The sequence below is a fragment of the Saimiri boliviensis genome, chromosome 4 (genome assembly GCF_048565385.1).
Source record: "Saimiri boliviensis isolate mSaiBol1 chromosome 4, mSaiBol1.pri, whole genome shotgun sequence".
NCBI classification, from domain to species: domain Eukaryota; kingdom Metazoa; phylum Chordata; class Mammalia; order Primates; family Cebidae; genus Saimiri; species Saimiri boliviensis.
The window spans coordinates 51,119,759-51,135,388 of NC_133452.1; the positions used below are offsets into that span (position 1 = coordinate 51,119,759).

General features: G+C 37.9%; 1 protein-coding gene across 2 annotated transcripts in view; it reads left to right on the forward strand.

Annotated features, from left to right (window-relative positions):
• The window catches only part of CEP85L (centrosomal protein 85L), a 233,902-nt gene that overhangs the window by 202,275 nt on the left and 15,997 nt on the right, over positions 1-15,630 (forward strand). The window contains exon 14 of one of the 2 annotated variants that reach the window (XR_012517197.1): positions 104-200. The gene's annotated coding sequence lies outside the window, so the exon portion shown is untranslated. Of the gene's footprint in view, positions 1-103; positions 12,997-15,630 lie in introns of those variants that run through there. The other variant, XR_012517196.1, reaches the window with a different exon arrangement.

The window sequence follows — 15,630 nt, forward strand, 5'->3', positions numbered from 1 at the left end:
TTACTGGACTCAAGCAATTTTCTCACCTTAGAATCTTGAGGAGCTGGGGCTATAGGTGTATTCCACAAAGCTGGCTAATTTTTTAATTTTTTTTTCATTGTAGAGGTTGGGGGTCTCCCTATGTGGCCAAGTCTAGTCTCCAACTTCTGGGCTCAAGCATTCCTCTCACTTCAGCCTCCTGAAATGCTGGAATTACAAGTGTAAGTCACTGTGCCTGGCCAAAATTTTCTGTGCTTCTATTTATTTAGATTATAGGACATTTGTATAACTTTAAAAATTTTTGAGGCTTGTGGGAATAAGAGATGATATGGTTTGGCACTGGGTCCCCATCCTAATCTCACCTTGAACTGTAATAATCCCCATGAGTCTTGGGTGAGACCCAGTGGGAGATAACTGAATTATAGGGTGGATATTTTCCCTACTGTTCTCATGATAGGGAATAAGTAACATGAGATCTAATGCTTTTGAAATGGGCAGATTCCCTGCACATGCTCTCTCTCTTGCTTGCCACCATGTAAGATGTGCCTTTCTCCTCCTTTGTGTTCTGCCATACTTACGAGGTCTTCCCAGCCATGTGGAGCTCTGAGTCCATTAAACCTCTTTTTCTTTATAAATTACCCAGTGTTGGGTGTCTTTATTAGTAGCATGATTTTATTTTCTAAATATTTTATTTTGTTTTCAATATTTTAGAAGCATGCCTCCTTTATGTTTTGTTCATTACTGACTGGATAGTTTTGTACCTTACATCACTTTTTTTTTTCCAACTTCTGTATCTGGTACTTAGGCAATGCATGTGTAAGAGCTCTCTACATCTTGATGAGGTAATACTTTCTATCATTAATATATTAACTAGTATTTATTATTTCCTCTGTATTCTTTCTTCATACAGATCTAGATGTTTAGAAAGAATATCACAAAAGGGCTGGATGTGGTAGCTTCTACCTGTAATACCAGCACTTTGAGAGGCTGAGGCAGGCAGATCACTTGAGTACAGGAATTTGAGACCAGCCTGGCCAACATGGAGGATACCATGTCTCCACTAAAAATACAAAAAGTTAGCCAAGCATAGTGGTCTGCTCCTGTAGTTGCAGTTACTTGGGAGGCTTGCTTGAACTCAGGAGGCAGAGACTGCAGTAAGCCAAGATTGTGCCTCCACACTCCAGGCTGGGTGATAAAGTGAGACTGTTTCAAAAATAAAAGTATCTTTTCCAAACAAATAGGAATTCCAGCTACATATATATCTTATTATGTTTTTCTCTGCTAAAATGTAATCTCTATGAGAGCAGGGAGTTTTTAAAATTTTGTTCAGATGTTCTCCCAGTGATGACTTAGAGGCATTCAGGTATTGTAAATACTTGCTACTCAAAGTATAGCCCAGAAATCGTCAGTATTTGCACCACCAGAAGCTTGTTAGATTGATTCCATAACTTGACTACTATGAATAGTGGACAAGATTCTGCATTTCTAAGTGTCCATCGATGGATGAATGAATAGAGAAAATATGATATACATACACAATGGAAGATTATTTAGCTATAAAAAATAAGATTCTGTCATTTGCAGCAACATGGATAGACCTGGAGGACATTCTGTTAAGTGAAATAAGCCAAGCAAAGATAGACAAATACCCTATGTTCTCACTCATATGTGGGAGTTCAAATAGTTGATCTGATGAAGGTAGAATGTAGAATATGGTTACTGGAGGCTAGGAAGTGTGGACGGGACAAGGAAATCAAAAAAGGTTGGTTAATGGGTGCAAAAATAGAGTTAAATAAAAGGAATAAGTGACTTTCAATTCAAAAGTCAAAATAGTTTCATAGAAACAAGCTGGCTTCACCTCCCCCATTCCCCTTAACAGAAAACCCAAACTAAATATACAGTACCGAGATTATCACCAGAAATATCTCAGGACTCAAATATGAACTTGAAATACTCCCTAAGGTGCTGAAAAGTGAAAACAACTCTGAGTGGACAGTAAGAGAATTAGACTTCCACATTCATGATGCCCCTCCCCAGTTTCTCCCTGTAACCAAATGTGTGAAAAATTTTCCCCAAACTCACTTTTTCTATAGTAAAAAAAGCGAAACTGAGGTGTAAAACCAACTTTCCCACAATCTTTGGTTCCCTGGCGGGAGACCTGTCCCTACCTTAACCAACAAAAAGCATCTTGAATGACTGAAGGAAGAAATATCCTTGAGGACAAGCAGGGACAAAGTGGGTAGGCAGCCCAATTTTTCTTCTTCAGCCCTGGAAACTCTGCTTTGTAACTCAGCCAAGAAAGATGCCAAATTTTGATGGCTATTCGGTAGCACTATGCCATAGGAGGTTTGTCCCACAGGCTTCTGGGCATGAACTGCTAGCCAGCCTTCCCACACTGCCAGAATATATTTCAGGGGCATCTCACTCATTCAGGAAAGGCAGCTCTCTGATTGTTTACTAGAGCTGAGGCAAATGTAGGCTTAAGGTGCTAGCTAGAGCCAGAAACGAGTCAATGACTGAGCAGTAAGGAACCCATAAGCATATCTATCCAAGAAAATAAACAAACTGAAGAGAGAAGACTGGAATGAATAATCCTTCAAAGCAAAGGTGTAGATGTGCACCCACAAGAAACAACAGCAAAAAAAGAACCATGAACTGATTCCAGGGCTAGGCCCTTGGATAGCATTTCTGGACCTATTCTGGGTCAGAGAGGAGCCCACTGCCCTGAAGGGTGAGTCCCAGGCCTGGCAGTGTTCACCACAAACTGACTGAAGAGACCTTGGGCTTTAAGTGAACATTGTTAGTGCCCTGACAGAACTCCCCATGGGCCAGTGGTGGTGGTGGTGGTGACCAGAAAGAGAGGTTGTGGAAAATGGGGAAGAGAATGGGAAGGATTTTATATTGTGGTTTGAGCACCAGCTTAGCCACAGAAGAATAGAACATCAGGCAAATTTCTAAGGTTTTGGCTCCAAGCCCTGGCTCCCAGAAAGCATCTCTGGACCCATCAAGGACCTGGGGGAATTTACAACCCTCAAGGGAAGGACACAAATATGGCTGCTTTTGGTACCTGCTGATCATAGAGCCCTAGGGCCTTACGTGAACATGGGTGACACCTCAGTAGTGGTTACAGCAGGTTTGAGGCAAGACTCAGTGCTCTGCAGTCTTCAGATCTGACCCAGCTCAGTTTCAGTAGTGGTGGCCACAGGGTGCTTACATCACCACCCCTAGTTCCAAGTGGTTCAGTGCACTCCATGTGCTTGGGATAAAGTAAGGGAAAAGAACAAGAGTTGCTGCCTGGTAATACAGAGAATTCTTCCAGATCATATCCAAAACAAACAAGGCAGTATCTTCACAAGTCTGCAAATACTACAAAATACCTGGAAATCCTCCTCAAGAAGGATAGGCACAAACAAGCCTAGTCTGTGATGCCTATAATAACTATCTAAACTCTTCAATGCTCAGACACCAAGGAACATACACAATCATCAGGACCATGCAGGAAAACATGACCTAATAAAACAAACTAAATAAGGTACCAGGGACCAATCCTGGAGAAACAAAGATGTGTGTCCTTTCAGACAGAGAATTTAAAATAGCTGTTTTGAGGAAACTCAAAATTCAAGATAGTACACAGAAGAAATTTAGATTTCTATGGGATAGGCCAGGTGTGGTGGCTAATGCTTGTGATTCTAGCACTTTGTGAGGCCAAGGTGGGCAGATTCCCTGAAATCAGGAGTTCAAGACCAGCCTGGCCAGCATGGTAAAACCCCATCTCTACAAAAATACAAACATTGGCCAGGTATGATGGTGGGTACCTGTAATCCCAGCTACTTAGGAGGCTGAGGCAGGAGAATGGCTTGAACCCAGGAGGCAGAGGTTGCAGTAAGCCAAGATTGTGCCACTGCACACCAGCCTGGATGACAAAGCAAGACTCCATCTCAAAAACAAACAAACAAAAAGAATTATATGGGATAAATTTAGCAAAGAGATTGAAATAATTTAAAAGAATCAAGCAGAAATTCTAGAATTGAAAAATGAACTGACATACTGAAGAATGCATCAGAATCTCTTAACAGCAGAATTGCACAAACAGAAGAAAGAATTAGTAAGCTTAAGGACAGCATATTTGAAAATACACTGAAAAGTCAAGAAAAAAAAGAATAAAAACGAATGAAGCACACTGATAAGATTCAGAAAATTAACAAATCTAAGACTTATTTGCCTTAAAGAGGAGATAGAGAGAGACATACAGGTAGAAAGTTGCTGAAGGGGGAAAAAAAAAATGACCCTAGAATAGTATATCTGGTGAAAAATCCTACAAGCATGAAGGATAAATAAAAACTTTCCCAAACAAAAGCTGAGGGATTTCATTAACACCAGACCCACCCTACAAATAGTGCTAAAGGGATTCCTTAAGGCTGAAAGAAAAGGATATTAATGAGCAAGAAGAAGTCATCTGAAAGTACAAAACTCACTGACAATAGTAAGCACAATTGTCGAACTCAAATATTGCAGCTTTCATAGTGTGTAAATCTCTCCTCTCTTAAGCACAAAAACTAAATGATTAACCAATCAAAAATAATAACTACTGCAACTTTTCAAAACATAGACAGTATAATAAGTACAAATAGAAACAATAAAACTTAAAAAACGGGGATGAAGTGAAAGTTAGTTTTTATTAGTTTTTTTTTTTTCTTTTTACATGTTTGTGCAATCAGTGTTATCACCAGTGTAAAATAATGGGTTATAAGAAAGTATTTGCAAGTTTCACAGTAGCCTCAAATCAAAAAACACATGACAAGTACACACACACATACACACACACAAAAGGAAGAAATTAAATCATACCAACTGAGAAAATCACCTTCACTAAAAGGAAGATAGGAAGGAAGGAAATAAAGAAGACAAGACCACAAAACAACCAGTAAACAAATAACAAAATGGCAGGGTAAATTTCTACTTATCAAGAATACCATTGAATATAAATGGATTAAACTGTACAATCTAAAGACATAGAGTGGCTGAATGAATAAAAATATAAGACCTAATAATCTGTTGCCTACCAGAAATACACTTTGCCTATACAGTGAAATAAGCACACTTTACCTATAAATTGAAAATAAAGGGATGGAAAAAGATATTCCATGCCAACGGAAATTTTAAAAAGAGCAAGAGTAGCTATACTCATATTAGAAAAAATAGATTTCAAGACAAAAGCTGTAAAAAGAGACAAAGATGGTGATATAGTTTGGCTGTGTTCCTACCCAAACCTCATGTTGAATTGTAGTTCCTGTAATCTCCACATGTGGTGAGAGAGACCCAAAGGGAGGTAACTGAATCATAGGAGTGTTTTCCCCCATGCTATTATGATAGTAAGTTCCCATGAGATCTGATAGTTTTATGAAGGGCTTCCCCCTTTTCTTGGTTCTCATTCTTCTCCTTCCTGCTGCCATGTGAAGAAGGACATGTTACCTTCTCCTTCTGCCATAATTGTAAGTTTCCTGAGGCCTTCCCAGCCATGCTGAACTGTGAGCCAATTAAACCACTTTCCTTTATAAATGAACCATTCTCAGTATATCTTTATTAGTAGCATGAGAACAGATTAATATAGGTCATTATCTAATGATGAAGGAGTCAGTACAGTAACAGGATATAATGATTGTAAATATATATACACCCAACACTGGATGACCCAGATATATGAAGCAAATATTACAGCTAAAGAGAGAGATAGATCTCAATAGCTGGAGACTTCAACACCTTACTTTGAGCATTGTACACATCTCCCTGACAGAAACTCAACAAAGAAGCATTAGAGTTTATCTGCACTATATATCAAATAAATCTCATAGATATTTACAGAACATTTCATCCAACTGCTACAGAAGACACATTCTCCCCCTCAGCACATGGGTCATTTCCAAAGATAGACCATATGTTAGGTCACAAATCAGTTCTTAAAACATTTTTAGAAGTCAAAATTATATCAAATATTTTTAACCACAATAGAATAAAACTAGAAATCAATAAGAGGAAGTTTGAACACTGCATGAACACATGCAAATTAAACAATATACTCCTGAATGACCAATGGGTCAATGAAGAAATCAGAAGATAATTGAAAAACTTATTGAAGTAAATGATAATGGAAACATACCAAATCTGTGGAATACAGAAAAAGCAGTAATAAGAGGGAAATTTATACCTGTATGTACCTACATCAAAAAAGAAGAAAAACTTCAAATAAATAACCTTGGTCCCTGGGCAAGATAGTCAAATAGGAACATCTCTGGTACACAGCCCCCAGCCAGATCAATGCAGAAGGCAGGTGATTTTCACATTTCCAACTGAGGTAACGGGTTCATCTCATTGGAACTGATTGACCGGTGGGTGCAGCCCAAAGAGTGTAAGCAGAAGCAAGGTGGGGCATTGCCTCACCTGGGAAGCACAAGGGGCCAGGGAACTCCCTCTCCTAGAAAAGGAAAGCCATTAGGGACCATTTCCTGCACTCTGGCTCAGATACTGTGCTTTTCCCATATTTTTCACAAATAGCAGACCAGGAGATTCCCTCTGGTGCCTACACAACCAGCAGGGCCCTGGGTTACCAGCACAAAACTGGGCTGCCATTTGGGCAGAAACCAAGCTAGCTGCAGCTGTTTTTTTTGTTTTGTTTTCATACCCCAGTGGCACCTGGAACGCCAGCAAGATAGAACTGTTCACTCCCCTGGAAAGGGAGCTGAAGCCTGGGAGCCAAGTGGTCTGTCTCAGCTGGTCCCACCCCCACAGAGACCAGTGAGCTTAGATCCACTGGCCTGAAATTCTTGCAACCAGCACAGCAGTCTGAGCTCAACCTGGGTTATTCAAGCTTTGTGGGGGTAAGGGGTGTTCATCATTCCTGAGGCTCAAGTAGGCGGTTTCAATCCCACAGTGTAGGAAAGCTGGCAGGAAATTTGAACTGGGTGGGCCTAACACAGCTCAGCAGCTGCAGGCAGAATCTTACTGGATGTCCTCACTGGGCAGGGCATCTCTGAAAAAAGACAACAGCCTGTCAGGGAATTATAAATAAAGCTCCCACCTTCCTGGGACAGAACACTTGGGAAAAGGGTTGGTAGTGGATACAGCTTCAGCAGACCTAAGCATCCCTGCCTGGCAGCTCTGAATAGAGCAGCAGATTTCCCAACATAGTGTTCAAGCTCTGATACAGACTGACTCAAGTGGCTCCCTGACCCCTATGTTTCCTGACTGGGAGACTCCTCCTAGTAGGGGCTGACAGACACCTCATACAGAAGAGCTCTGGCTGGCATCTGTTGGATACCCTCTCTGGGACAGGGCTACCAGAGGAAGGAACAGGCAGCAATATTTGCTGTTCTGCAATCTTTTCTGGTGATTCCTAGGCAAGCAGGGTCTGGAGTGGACCTCCATCAAACTCCAGCAGACCTGCTGCAGAGGGGCCTGACTGTTAGAAGGAAAACTAACATAAAGAAATAGTTTTAACATCAACAGAAAGGACATCCACTCAGAGACCCCATCCAAAGGTCACTGACCTCAAAGACCAAAGGAAGATAAATCCACAAAGATGGGAAGAAACCAGTGCAAAAAGACTGAAAACTCCAAAAAACAGAACACCTCTTCTCCTTTAAGGGATTACAGCTCCTTACCAGTGAGGGAACAAAACTGGACAGACAATGAGTTTGATGAATTGACAGAAGCAGGCTTCAGAAGGTGTGTAATAATGAATTTATCTGAGCTAAGGGAATATGTTCTAAACCAATGCAAAGAAGCTAAGAACTTGAAACAGGGTTAGATGAAGTACTAACTAGAATAATCAGTTTAGAGAAGAACATAAACGACCTGATAGAGCTGAAAAACACAGCATGAGAACTTCATGAAGCATATAGAAGTTTCAATAGCCAAACTGATCAAACGGAAGAAAGGATATCAGATTGAAGATCAACTTAATGAAATAAAGTGCGAAAACAAGATTAGAGAAAAAAGAGTGAAAAGAAATGAGCAAAGCCTCCAAGAAATAAGAGATTACATGAAAAGACCAAATCTACCTTTGATCGGTGTACCTGAAAGTAAAGGGAGAATTAAACCAAGTTGGAAAACACTCTTTAGGATATTATCGAGGAGAACTTCCCCAACCTAGCATGGCAGGCCAACATTCAAATTCAGGAAATACAGGGAACACCACAAAGATACTCCTTGAGAAGAGCAACCCCAAGACATAATTGTCAGATTCACCAAGGTTGAAATGAAGGAAAAAGTGCTAAGGGCAGTCAGAGAGAAAGGTCATGTTACCCACAAAGGGAAGCCCATCATACTAACAGTGGATCTCTTGGCAGAAGCCCTACAAGCCAGAAGAGAGTGGGGAGCCAATATTCAACATTCTTAAAGAAAAGACTTTTCAACCCAGAATTTCATTTCCAGCCAAATTAAGCTTCCTAAGCAAAGAATAAATAAAATCCTTTACAGAGAAGCAAATGCTGAGGGATTTTGTCACCACCAGGCCTACCCTGCAAGAGCTCCCGAAGGAAGCACTAAACATGGAAAGGAACAACTGCTACCAGCCACTGCAAAAACACACCAAATTGTAAAGAATATCAACACTAGGAAGAAACTGCATCAACTAACAGGCAAAATAACTAGCTAGCATCATAATGGCAGGATTAAATTCACACACGTAACAAAACTAACCTTAAATGCAAATGGACTAAATGACCCAGTTAAAAAACACAGACTGGCAAATTGGATAAAGAGTCAAGACCCACTGGTGTGCTGTATTCAGGAGACCTATCTCATGTGCAAATAGGCTCAAAATTTTAAAATGGAGGAAGATTTACAAGGCAAATGGAAAGCCATAAAAAGCAAAGGTTGCAATCTGCTTTTTAAAACACTTCAAACCAAGAAACATTAAAAGAGACAAAGAAGGGCATTACATAAAAGTAAAGGGATTAATGCAACAAGAAGAGCTAACTATCCTATATGCATCTAATAAAGGAGCACCCAGATTCATAAAGCAAGTTTTTAGAGACTTCAAAGAGACTTAGACTCCCACACAATCATAGTGGGAGACTTTAACACGCCACTGTCAATATTAGACAGATAAATGAGACAGAAAATTAGCAAGAATATTTAGCACTTGAAATCAGCTCTGGACCAAGCAGACTTAATAGACATCTACAGAACTCTCCACCCCAAATCAAAAGAATATACATTCTTCTCAGCACCACATTGCACTTATTCTAAAATTAACCACATAATTGGAAGTAAACACTCCTGAGTAAATGCAAAAGTATGGAAATCATAACAAACAGACTCAGACCACAGTTCAATCAAATTAGAACTCAGGATCAAGAAACTCACTCAAAACCGCACAACTACATGGAAACTTAACAACCTGCTCCTAAATGACTACTGGATAAATACCAAAATGATGGCAGAAATAACGAAGTTTTTTGAAACCAATGAGAACAAAGACACATGAATCAGAATCTCTGTGACACAGCTAAAGCAGTGTTTAGAGGAAAATTTACAGCACTAAATGCACACAGGAGAAAGTAGGAAAGATCTAAAATCAACACCCTAACATCACAATTAAAAGAACTAGAGAAGCAAGAGAAAACAAACTCAAAAGTTAGAAGGAGAAAAGAAATAACTAGTCAGAGCAGAACTGAAGGAGATAGAGACGTGAAAAACCCTTCAAAAAATAATCTGGGAGCTGTTTTTTAAAAAAATCAACAAAATAGATAGACCACTAGCCAGACTAATAAAGAAGAAAAGAGATAATAATCAAATAGCCACAATAAAAAATGATACAGAGGATATTTACTAGTGATTCCACAGAAACAAAAACTACCATCAGCGAATACTATAAACACCTCTACACAAATAAACTAGAAAATCTAGAAGAAGTGAATAAATTCTTGTACACATACACCCTCCCAAGACTAAACCAGGAAGAAGCTGAATCTCAGAATAGACCAATAACAAGTTCTGAAATTGAGGCAGTAATTAATAGCCTACCAGCCAAAAAAAGCCCAGGACCAGACGGATTCACAGCTGCATTCTACCAGACATGCAAAGAGCAGCTGGTACCCCGTTCCTCCTGAAATTATTCCAAACAACAGAAAAAAAAAAGACACCTCCCTAACTCATTTTATGAGGCTAGCATAATTCTGATACCAAATCCTGGCAGAGGCACAACTAAAAAAGAAAATTTCAGGCCAATATTCCTGATGAACATCGATGTGAAAATCCTGTATAAAATACTAGCAAACTGAATCCAGCAACACATCAAAAAGCTTATCCACCACAATCAAGATGGCTTCAACCCTGGGATGCAAGGCTGGTTCAACATACATAATCAATGTAATCCATCACATAAATAGAACCAATGACAAAAACCACATGATTGTCTCAATAGATGCAGAAAAGGCCTTCAATAAAATTCAACACCTCTTCATGCTAAAAACTCTTAATAAACTAGGTATTAATAGAATGTATCTCAAAATAATAACAGCTATTTATGACAAACCCACAGCCAATATCATACTGAATGGGCAAAAGCTGGAAGCATTCTTTTTGAAAACCAGCACAAGACAAAGATGCCCTCTCTCACCACTCCTATTCAACATAGTATTAGAAGTTCTGGCCAAGGCAATCAGGCAAGAGAAAGAAATAAAGGGTATTCAGGTAGGAAGAGAAGGAAGTCAAATTGTCTCTGTTTGCAGGTGATATGATTATATATTTAGAAAACCCCATCATCATAGCCCAAAATCTCCTTAAACTGATATGCAACTTCAGCAAAGTCTCAGGATACAAAATCAATGTGCAAAAATTACAAGCATTCCTATACACCAATAACAGAGAGCCAAGTAATGAGTGAACTTCCATTCACAATTGCTACAAAGAGAAAAAAAATACCTAAGAATACAACTTCCAAGGGATGTAAAGGACCTTTTCAAGAAGAACTACAAATCACTGCTGAAGGAAATAAGACAGAACACAAACAAAAATGGAAAACATTTCATGCTCATGGATAGGAAGAATCAATATCATGAAAATGGCCATACTGGCCAAAGTAATTTATAGACCCAATGCTATCTCCAGCAAGCTATCACTGACTTTCTTCACAGAATTAGGAAAACTTACTTTAAATTTCATATTTAACAAAAAAGAGCCCATATAGTCAGGACAATCCTAAGCAAAAAGAAAAAAGCTGGAGGCATCATGCTACCTGACTTCAAACTATACTACAAGGCTACAGTTACTAAAACAGCATGGTACAACCAGACGATCTTTGACAAACATGACAAAAACAAACAATGGGGAAAGGATTTTCTATTTAATAAATGGTGTTGGGAAAACTGGCTAGTCATATGCAGAAAACTAAAACTGGACCCCTTCTTTACATCTTATTCAAAAATTAACTCAAGATGAAATAAAGACTTAAATGTAAGACCTAAAACCATAAAAACCCTAGGAGAAAACCTAGGCAATACCATTCAGGACTTTTGGTATTGGGCAAGGAATTTGCCCAATAGGAATGGGCAAGGATTTCATGCAATGGCAACAAAAGCCAAAATTGACAAATGGGATCTAATTAAACTAAACAGATTCTGCACAGCAAATGAAACTGTCATCAGAGTAAATAGGCAACCTACAGAATGGGAGAAATTTTTGCAATCTATCTATCTGATAAAGGGCTGATATCTAAGATCTAGAAGGAGCTTAAACAAATTTACAAGAAAAAAAACAGTCCTATCAAAAAGTGGGCAAAGGATATGCACACACACTTCTCAAAAAAAAAGACATTTATCCAGCCAAGAAACATTTGAAAAAAAGCTTATCATCACTGGTCATTAGAGAAATGCAAATCAAAACCACAATAAGATAACACCTCATGCCAGTTAGAATGGCAATCATTAGAAAGTCAGGAAACAACAGATGCTGGAGATGATATGGAGAAATAAGAATGCTTTTACATCGATTGTGAGAGTGTAAATTAGTTCAACCATTGTGGAAGACAGTGTGGAGTTTCTCAAGGATCTAGAAATAGAAATACAAACTATCATTCTCAGCTAACCAACACAGAAACAGAAAAACAAACACCACACGTTCTCACTCATCAGTGGGAGTCGAACAATGAGAACAGATGGACACAGGGAGGGAAATATCACACACTGGGGCTTGTCAGGAGGCGGTGAGCTAGGGGAGGGATAGCATTAGGAGAAATACCTAATGTAGATGACAGGTTGATCGGTTCAGAAAACCACCATGACGTGTGTACCTATATAACAAACCTGCAAGTTCTGCACATGTATCCCAGAACTTAAAGTATATTTTTTAAAAAGTACATGTAAGAAGGTCACTTGCAAAGTGACACATGTCACTTCAGCCATCTGGAGACAAGCTCTCCCCACTTCATGTGCCCACTCCATGTGTATAGGGGTCAAACTAATAACACCTCTCTTGAGTTTTATATATGGAGAAAGAATCAGTGTGATGTAAGCAAAGCATAAGTTAGACTATCTGGACTATAGTTCTGTTCTGTATGTCTTCAACTATTTACAATCTTAGCTTCTTCATAGGCAAAATAGAGGAGTTGGGTGATGTCACCTGAAAGGTGCCCCTCAACTCTAAAACTCTGTGCAATTAATAGTGAGAACTTCATATAGCTCAGGGAGAGAGATACACTGAGGGCTAAAGGCATGGCACCTGTAGTGACTGGAAGCTAGGAGATACCTAATAAATATTTAGATGATGGGCTCACCTCTTGACTCATGCCATTTATGCTTGCCTCTATTTGGAGCTGACTGGGTGCAGTGCCGAGGGATCAGAGCTGATTTTTGTTATGGCAGTGACTACAGCACTTAAAGCAACTTCTCAAATTCAAATATGTGCATGTATTTCTGGGGGATCATATAAAATGCATATCCTGGTTTAGTAGGTCTGAGTAGGGCCTCAGATTCTGCATTTCAGTTTTCTTTTTTATTTATACACAATAATTTAACATATATGTGGGGTATATGTGATGTTTTGATACTTGCATACAATTTGACCATTGTATGCAAGTATCAAAACATCACATATACCCCACATATATGTTAAATTATTGTGTAATGGTCAAATCAAGGTAAGTAAGATATCCATCACCTCAAATATTTATCATTTCTGTATATTAAGAACATCCCACATCTTCTAGCTATACAATAAATTATTGCTAATTTAGTCACTCTACTGTGGTATCACACACTAGAACTTATTCTAGATTTCTTTTTTGGATTGTTTACTGTTGGCATGTATGAATCACATATATATATAAATGCTACTGTTGATTTGCTGTTCTGCAACTTTACTTAATTTATCAGTTCTAATAGTTTTTGGTGGATTCTTTAGGTTTCTCTAAATATAAGATCTTGTCATCTACAAACAAAACTAATTTGACTCCTTCCTTTCCAGTTAGGATTCCTTGTATTTCTTTTTCTTGCCCAATTGCTCTAGCCAGGACTTCTAGTACTATATTGAATAAAAGTGGTGGAAGTTGAAATCCTTGTCTTGTTCCAGATCTTAGAGGAAAGGCCTTCACTTTTTCCCCATTCAGTATGATGTTAACTGTGGGTTTGTCATATACAGCCTTTCTATTTTGAGATATTAAATAAAAGCCAATTTGATAAGGGTTTTTTTTAAATAAAAGGATGTTGAATTTTATTACATGTTTATTTGTCATCTATGGAAATTGTCATATGGTTTTTGTTCTCAGTTCTGTTAAGGTGATGTATTATGTTTTTTTATTTGAACTATTATGTTGAACCATCCTTGCATCCCTGAGATGAATCCCACTGTATCATGGTGAATGATCTTTTCAATGTATTGTTGAATTTGGTTTGCTGGTACTTTGATGAGGTTTTCTGAATCTACATTTATTATTTATATTGGCCTATTTTTTTCCATTGTGTCCTTCTCTGGTTTTAGTATCAGGGTAATACTGGCCTTACAGAATGAGTTTTGATATATTCCTTCCATTGCAATTTTTTTAAGAGTTGGAGTAGAATTAGTATTAGTTCTTTAACTACTTGGTGGCATTCAGCAGTTAAGTCATCAGGTCCTGGGCTTTTCTTTGATAGGAGACTTTTAATTATAGCTTCAATTTTATTACTTGTTATTGGTTTATTAAGGTTTTCTATTTATTCCTAGCTTAATCTTGGTTGGTTGTATATATCCAAGATTTGTCTATTTCTTCTGAGTTTTCCAATTTGTTGTCATATAGTTGTTTATAATAGTCTCCAATGATTTGTTGTATTTCTATGGTCTCACTTGTTATGTCTCATTTTTTCCTGATGTTATTTATTTGTGTCTTTTTTTAATCTTTAGTTTTTGTGGATACCTAGTAGGTATACATATTTATGTGGTACATCAGATGCTTTGATACAGGCATGCAATGCATAATAATCAAATCCCCTTTATGGTGAGAGGTAGGGGTCAAGTTTTATTTTTCGACATATAGATATCCAGTTTTCCCAGCATCATTTGTTGAAATGACTGTCTTTTCCCCAGTATATACTCTTGGCAACTTTGTCAAAAATGAGTGATGTGTGGATTTGTTTTTGGGTTCTCTATTCTGTTCCATTGGTCTATGTGTCTGTTTTAATGATTAGCATACTGCTTTGGTTACTATAGCTCTGTAGTATAATTTGAAATCAGGTAATGTGATTCCTCTAGTTTAGTTCTTTTTGCTGAGGATATCTTGGGCTATTCTAGGTCTTTTCTTGTTTCATATAAATTTTAGGATTTTTTTCTATTTCTGTGAAGAATGTCATTGGTATTTTGAAAGGATTACATTGAATCTGTAATTGCTTTGTGTAGCATAGACATTTAAACAATATTGAGTCTCCCAATTCATGAACATGGAATGTCTTTCCATTTTGTGTCCTTTTCAATTTCCTTCAGCAGTGTTTTGTAGTTTTTATTGTACCTTTCACTTCTTTAGTAAAGTTAATTTCTAGGTATTTAATTTTATTTGTGGCTACTGTAAATGGAATTTTTAAAAATTTCTTTTTCAGATTTTTCACTGTTAGCATAAAGAAATGCTACTGATTTTTGTATGTTGATTTTGTATCCTGAAACTTTACTAAATTTATCAGTTCTAATTTTCTTTTGTGGAGTCTTCAGGTTTTCCAAATATAAGATCACATCATGTGCAAACAAGAATAATTTATCATCTTTCTTTCCAATTTGGATGCCCTTTATTTTCTTCTCTTATCTGATTGCTCTAACTAGGACTTCCAGGGCTATGTTGAATAACAGTGGTGAAAGTGAGTATCTTTGTCATGTTCCAGATCTTAGAGAAAAGGCTTTCAATTTTTGTTCTTAAAGTATGGCACTAGCTGTGGGTCTTTCATATATGGCTTTCATTATGTTGAGGTATGTTCTTTCTATACCCATATTTTTTTAAAGTTTTTATCACTAAGAGATATTGAATTTTATCCAAAGCTTTTCCAGTGTCAATTGAAATGATCATATGGTTTTTGTCCTTCATTCTGCTGATATGATGTATTGCATGGATTAATTTGCATATGTTGAACCATCCTGCATCCATGGCATGAATCCTACTTGGTCATGATAAACAATCTTTTTAATGTTTGTTGA